Genomic DNA, 7,079 nt, shown 5'->3' with positions numbered 1-7,079 from the left:
GCTTTATTTTATATAGTCATATATGCATAGCTACTGAGCCATGTGATCCTTTCCTAAGAATATTTTCTGATGTTCTCACTTTGCAAATGCTTAGAGTATTGTTTAATTAATCATGTCCAAATACAGTTATTTGTCTGTTATTATCCATTGGATTAACTTGTAGATTTATAGACATATTCTAGTTAATACAGATGAAGGAAATCATGGAACCTATGTTTCTTTGGATCTAGCTTACTTCATTCACTGTAATTTTTTCAGTCTTTCCATTTCTTTATGAACTGGCCAATGTCGTTCTTCCTGATGGAAGCCTAGAATTCCATTGTGTATATATACCACATTTTCTTGATCCATTCATCTACTGAGAAGCATGGGGGTTGACTCCATACCTTCTCTATAGTAAATAATGCTGAAATGAACAAAATTGTGCTTGTGGCATTAGTGTGGGCTGGTTTGTGGTCATCTGGGTAAATGCCAGCAGAAGGATTTCTGCATAATCTCTATGGTTTATGTCTTCATCATCCCTATGATTTATGTCTGCATTATCCCTATGATTAATGTGAGCTCTATGTTTAGTCCTTTGAGGAATCACCAAACTGGTAGCATTGTTATAAATAAAAGTATAATAGAAACAGCCATGGGCACAAAGTGACACAAATAAATCTCTGAATAAATATGTAAATAAATGCAAAGAACTGATGAATTCCAAATACTTTAGGCAGATATTTCTCCCTCAATGAAATAGCACTTAGTTTCCCACTCCTTGAGTATGCACTGTGCATCCTGAAAGCCTTTCAGAACATGCAGTGTGGAAAGAAGGCACAGTAACTTTTCAGAAGAGAAGCCTGACATTCCGTCAGATAGGCAGCCAAAGTCAACATCAAAAGTGATAAGTCATACTCTGGTTTCTCTTCAGATCATATAAATATTTCACCTTTTACTAAAGATTTCCATGGAGAGGAACAATTCTGAGTCTTAACCCAAATTTTTGAGGCCTTGCTCTTAGAAGGGCTAAAAAAAAAAGTGATAAGTCATGTTGATGGTATATACTTAGCATGATATTGCAATAATGGCACTTGCTTGATCTTCCTATGCTCACAAATACTAACTCAACTTTGCAGCAAGGTAAAATATATATATATATATATATATATATATATATAATGAGTGATTGTTGTCCTTAATGTACTATGTTATCTCTCATCTCTTTTGCTATCCCTTGATTATCTCATATTGTTACAGTATCATACTTTGTTATCTGATATATTGGATATATTTGTATTTGGTTATTTGAAATTGGATAGGGAAGGGGGGAAAACAAGATGAGGGGTGAGGGTGGAGGGAAGGGAAATGGGGACCAAGACATGAGAAAGGGTATCAATGTACGTGAATTAATATACCTTCTATCTGGCAAATATAATATAATCCTTCTATTAATTACAATAAAATATATGAAAAAATATAGATAAGCAGACCAGAGAAGGAGAAAAATTGAAAAGACAGTCTCCAGAATACTCAAGAAGTATGCATTATGAACATCAGCATAATCAACAGAAGCAATGTCTGAAGTTCTGTGACTTTGACTTGACTGTGATATAAATGAACCAGAGGAAATATGGCATCATTCATCTTTTACTATCTTGTTCATTACTGTAAACTCAGAGCAAGCAAGTCAATAGAGAGCTGAAAGAAATGAAAGTCTGGTTAACAAAGTTCATGTGTACATATGATAAAGAGCTAGCTAGTGTATCTCAACTGGGTGACTGGGAATAAACACCGTGTGATAATAAGGGGGAATCAGAAAGCCATGAATAGTTAGTTATTCCAGACAGATGAAATGGTCAGCAAATACCGTTGTGTTTTCTGAGAGACATGTCCTTCCAGCCATATCAGATGCCTGTGAAATTGAAGTCCTCTGTCACAGGAGGAACACTTGGTGTCATCGCCATTGTGTCATTTAACATTGGTTCTGAGCTTTGATCAATGGTAAATACTCTGCCTGCATAGTTCAAGAAAGTGAAAGGAAAAAGGTTTTATTATAATGGAAAAAATGATATCATTGTTATCTGAAATCTTTGGATACAGATTATGCCAAAGGACATAAAACTATTTAACAGAAAGACAGCTAGCTACCTTATAACAACTGATGTTTCTGTAACTGGAAACATATTAACACTTGCAAGCATTTGGAAACAGAAGACAAATGAAACGTCTCTCAGTTAAGATAACCTCTATATTGAATTCTTCTAAAAGAAAGTGCTGGGAAAAAAAAAAAGGAAGAATACCAGCACAAAAAGGAGCGTGGAGCTCCACCGCAGAGCGGCCTGGGAGACAAAGGCTCTTCTGAATCAGAGCAGAGAAAGCGCTCCACAGCAGCGCAGACCCGCCGGCGGCAGACAGAGCCACACAGAGCCTGTGCGAGCCCAGAGCCGATACCCAGCTGTGCACGGACCTGCCAGCTTCACGGAACTGGACAATCCAGCAATTTGTGAGTACCTCCGAGGAGAAGTTTCCACTTCTCGGGGAATGGCATTGGGAGGGAGCCCCTCCCCCTCCAGCTGAGAGCAGCGCCATCTTGACTGCTGGCAAAGACCCAGGCCAAAGCAAATGGAGCCTGAGAGGTGTTGCTGACAGCGCCACCAACCTATAGGGCAAAGGATTTCCCAGAGATCCCTTAGCCAGAAATCCGGTCCCAGCCCTGCTGAAGTCCATCCCCCGCAGACCTGGTAAACAAAGCCGCCCGAGAATCTTTCAGCTTTGTTTTACCAAATAAGCAATCTCATCCGAAAAACCGCAAAGCCAAATCACAAGAGAAAAAGACTTTGTGAAGTGTTTAGATCCCGAATTTAGTGGAGACACAAGTTTCCTAACCTCTCCCCCCACCAAAAAAAAAAAACCTGAACAATACCCTTTTTTAATTTTTTTACCCCATTTCATTTGCATTTTTAAATGATCTTATTTTTCTCTTTGCCATTTAACCTATACCTTTTTTTCTAATGTTATGATTCATTCCTTTTTTTTTCTTTTTCTTTTTTTCTCCTCTCTTTTCCCGCAATCCTGCTGTCACTGTGGTCATTCCTAGAAACACAGTGACACCTCTGGGTACAGTTTGAATAAAAATGATATCCATATTGATACAGTCACCTGCTTTTTAAACTCCAGGTTCTCAACCCTAGTATCTCTTGGGTAAGAACTCAGAACAGTGAGGAATCTCCCCCCAACTTTTTTCTTTCTTTTTTTTTTTGTTTTCATTGTGTGTGCGTGTGTGTGTGTGTGTGTGTGTGTGTTCTGTTTTCTTTTATTTTATTACTGTTTCTTTTTTCTTTTTTTCTTTTCTTTCTTAAATCGGTATCATTGAAATCTCCCATATCAACCTCTCTCTTTTCTCTATATATTCTTCTTATTACTCTTCTTATTTTGATAAGTTTTATCTAAGTTTATCTAAACTTTCTACACAAATACTCTACCTGTCTATCACCTTAGGTCAGTTATCCTTACACGATACCCTTTCTTCATTACTATAGTATTCTTACACTCCTGTATTATTCTTTTCCTACCTCCCTTGTCATCTTTCATATTATTTTTCTATCTCTGGTCCTCTGTTCATCCTTCAACTCTTATAATGCATGGATCTACATTTGATAGTTGTTGAGCAATGCTGTCTTCAATTATACTCTAGGTCTAGAGGGACTTGAATACAATAGAGATTGGATTGAGGGGCTTATTGTTTTGGTCATAAATTGGTCATTGTATTAGATTTGTATGTAAGTGTACAAAAAGAAAGAGAGAGTGTTATTACCAATCTAAAAGAGCTAATATCTATTGTCAGCCAACTAAAAAGGCCTAGGTTGGTTATATCTGAAAAATTATAATCTTGTTTAGTATTAATCTTGCTCCCATCCTCAAATGGGCAGAACAAGAAAGTCAAGAAAAATGTCAAATCAAGGAATAGCATCTCCCACCCAACATAAACAGGCAATGGAGCAGTCAGTGGCAAATCTAGAGGAGAGCCTTCCACGTGCTATACAAATGCAACTGATAAACATCATTAGTGAAAAATGTGAAAACATAAAGAAAGACATAAGGGGGGAAGCAACAGCTAAACAAGAGGAAACCATAAACAAGGTGATAGGTGAAAAAGGGGAAGCCATAAAGGAAGCCATAATAAAGGTTTTTAAAAGAAAAATGGACGAATTCATAGAATCCACAAACAAAAAGGTGGACTGAACTCCAACAAATGTCCAAAGAGAATAAAGCTGCTGAGCTAACCACTCAAATGGAAATCAAGGAGATAAAGAAATCCATACATGATCTAAAACAAGAGATGCAGCCATCAAAAATGAGCAATTAGAAGCAAGGGAGATGAAGAATAAAGTAGATAGCTTTGATAGCAGGTTAGACAATGCAGAAGAGAGAATTTCCGGGGTTGAAGATAATTTAGTTGTTATAGAAAAAGAACAGAAAATGAGTCAATTCAAATCTAGGAAATATGAGAAAACGCTACAGGAGGTCCAAGATACAATTAGGAAGCCTAATTTAAGGCTAATTGGTATTGAGGAGTGTCTAGAGAAAGAGGTCCATGGTATTGGAAATATACTTCAGGGAATCATCTCAGAAAACTTCCCAAATATCCAGAAGGGCAGACCCATTCAGATACAAGAAGCTTTTAGAACCCCAAACAGACCTGACCAGACCGCCACATTATAATCTGAACTGAATCAATAAAGGCCAAAGATAGGATCCTAAAAGCAGTCAGGGAGAAGAGAATAATCACCTATAAAGGCAAAACAATCAGAATAACACCAGATTTCTCAGCAGAGACCATGCAAGCAAGAAGAGATTGGAATGATATATACCATGCCCTGAAGTCAAATAACTACCAACCAAGAATAATGCACCCAGCTAAGCTCTCATTCATAACTGAGGGAACAATAAAAACATTCCATTCTAAGGAAAAGCTTAAACATTATGTAGCAACAAAACCAACACTACAGAAAATTCTCAAAGATGTTCTACACATGAAAAACCAACACAAATGTAATACAGAGAAAGACATGGCACCTAAAACTTAAAACATCTAAGTACTACAAGAACTATCAAGACACAGGCCCTAATGAAAGCTTGTAAAAATGGCAGGAGCTAATAAATATTTCTCAATCCTGACTCTCAATATCAATGGACTTAAACGGCATAGATTTATCTAGTTGGATGAATAAACAAGATCCATCGTTCTGCTGTCTTCAAGAGACACATCTTACCCCAAAAAACAAACATCTTTTGAAAATGAGAGGTTGGAACAAACTCTATCAAACTAACGGCCCCCATAAACAGGCTGGAGTTGCCATCCTCATATCAGATAAAATAGACTTCAAACTAAAACTAGTGAGAAAAGACAAAGAAAGTTACTACATACTACTAAAGGGATCTTTCCTCCAGGAGGACATAACCATTTAAAATATCTACACACTGAATCCCGGAGCTCCAAACTTCATCAAGCAAACTTCACTTTCACTGAAACCATACATAGACCGAAACACAGTGATTGTTGGTGACTTTAACACACCACTCTCAACTTTGGACAGATAAACAAGGCAAAAACTCAACAGAGAAACCTTAGAATTGAACAACTGTATAGACCAACTAGATCTAACAGACATCTGCAGATTATTCCACCAGCAACAACACAATATACATTTCTCTCAGCAGCACATGGAACATTTTCCAAAGTAGACCACATTTTAGGCCATAAAACAAACCTGGACAGATTCAGAAACACTGAAATTATTCCTTGCACTCTCTCAGACCAGAAGGGCATCAAATTGGAACTGAACACACAACTCCACCAACGAAAACCCTGTAACTCATGGAGACTGAACAACACATTGTTGAATCACCAATGGGTCATTGAAGAGATCAGAACAGAAATCCAACAGTTTATGAAATTTAACAGAAAGGAGCACACAAAATACCAACTCCTTTGGGACACGGCAAAGGCAGTACTCAGAGGAAAATTTATAGCGCTGAGTGACTACAACAACAAGTTGGAAAAATCGCAAACCAATAAGTTAATGTCTCACCTTAAGCTCCTGGAAAAAGAGCAACAAACCAACCCTAATCCCACTAGAAGGAAGCAAATTATTAAAACAAAGCAGAATTAAATGAATTGGAATCCAAAAAAAAACTATAGAAAGAATCAACAAAACAAGGAGTTGGTTCTTTCAAAGAATTAACAAAATTGACAAACCTTTAGCAAATCTTACCAAGAAAAAAGAAGGGAGCATACCGAAATAAACAAAATCGCAGATGAAAATGGTAATATCACAACAGAAATTACCAAGATCCAGAATATCATGAGGGAATACTTCTCAAAACTTTATGCCAACAAATTTGAGAATCTAGATGAAATGGATGAATTCCTAGCCAATATTAACATACCCACACTGAACCAAGAAGAACTAACCCAACTAAACAGACCTATTTCAAGCTCTGAAATAGAAATGGCAATAAGAGAACTTTCACCTAAGAAAAGCCCAGGGCCAGATGGATTCACAGCTGAATTCTATAAGGTCTTCAAAGCAGAGCTCACACCAATACTCCTCAAGCTCTTCAACGAAATTGAAAATGAAGGCTCTTTACCAAACTCATTCTATGAAGCCAGTATAACCCTCATCCCCAAAACAGACAGAGATTCATCAAAGAAAGAGAACTATAGACCTATTTCTTTGATGAACATCGATGTAAAACTTCTCAACAAAATACTGGCCAACCGTCTACAACAACTCATCAAAAAAATTATACACTATGATCAAACAGGATTCATCACAGGAAGGCAAAGCTGGTTCAACATACACAAATCAATTAATATAATTCAACACATCAACAGGAGCAAGGACAAAAATCACATGATTGCCTCAATAGATGTGGAAAAGGCATTTGACAAGATCCAACACCCCTTTATGTTAAAAGCTCTGGAGAAACTAGGAATCCATGGAACATTCCTCAATGTAATAAAGGCTGTGTATGAGAAACCTACTGCTAGTATTACACTTAATGGTGAAAACCTAAAGCCATTCCCTCTAAAA

General features: G+C 37.1%; 1 non-coding gene across 1 annotated transcript; it reads left to right on the top strand.

The window, feature by feature from the left end:
• Nucleotides 1-893: 893 nt before the first annotated feature.
• Nucleotides 894-1,010, top strand: LOC150058720 (U5 spliceosomal RNA). The gene has a single exon (XR_016536744.1). It is a non-coding gene; the product is annotated as a U5 spliceosomal RNA (small nuclear RNA).
• The last annotated feature ends 6,069 nt before the right edge of the window (nt 1,011-7,079 follow it).

The sequence above is a fragment of the Megascapheus bottae genome, chromosome 9 (genome assembly GCF_031878675.1).
Source record: "Megascapheus bottae isolate mThoBot1 chromosome 9, mThoBot2.hap1, whole genome shotgun sequence".
NCBI lineage: Eukaryota > Metazoa > Chordata > Mammalia > Rodentia > Geomyidae > Megascapheus > Megascapheus bottae.
Note: the sequence above shows the minus strand (reverse complement) of the source record. Positions and strands in the feature narration are given on the sequence as shown.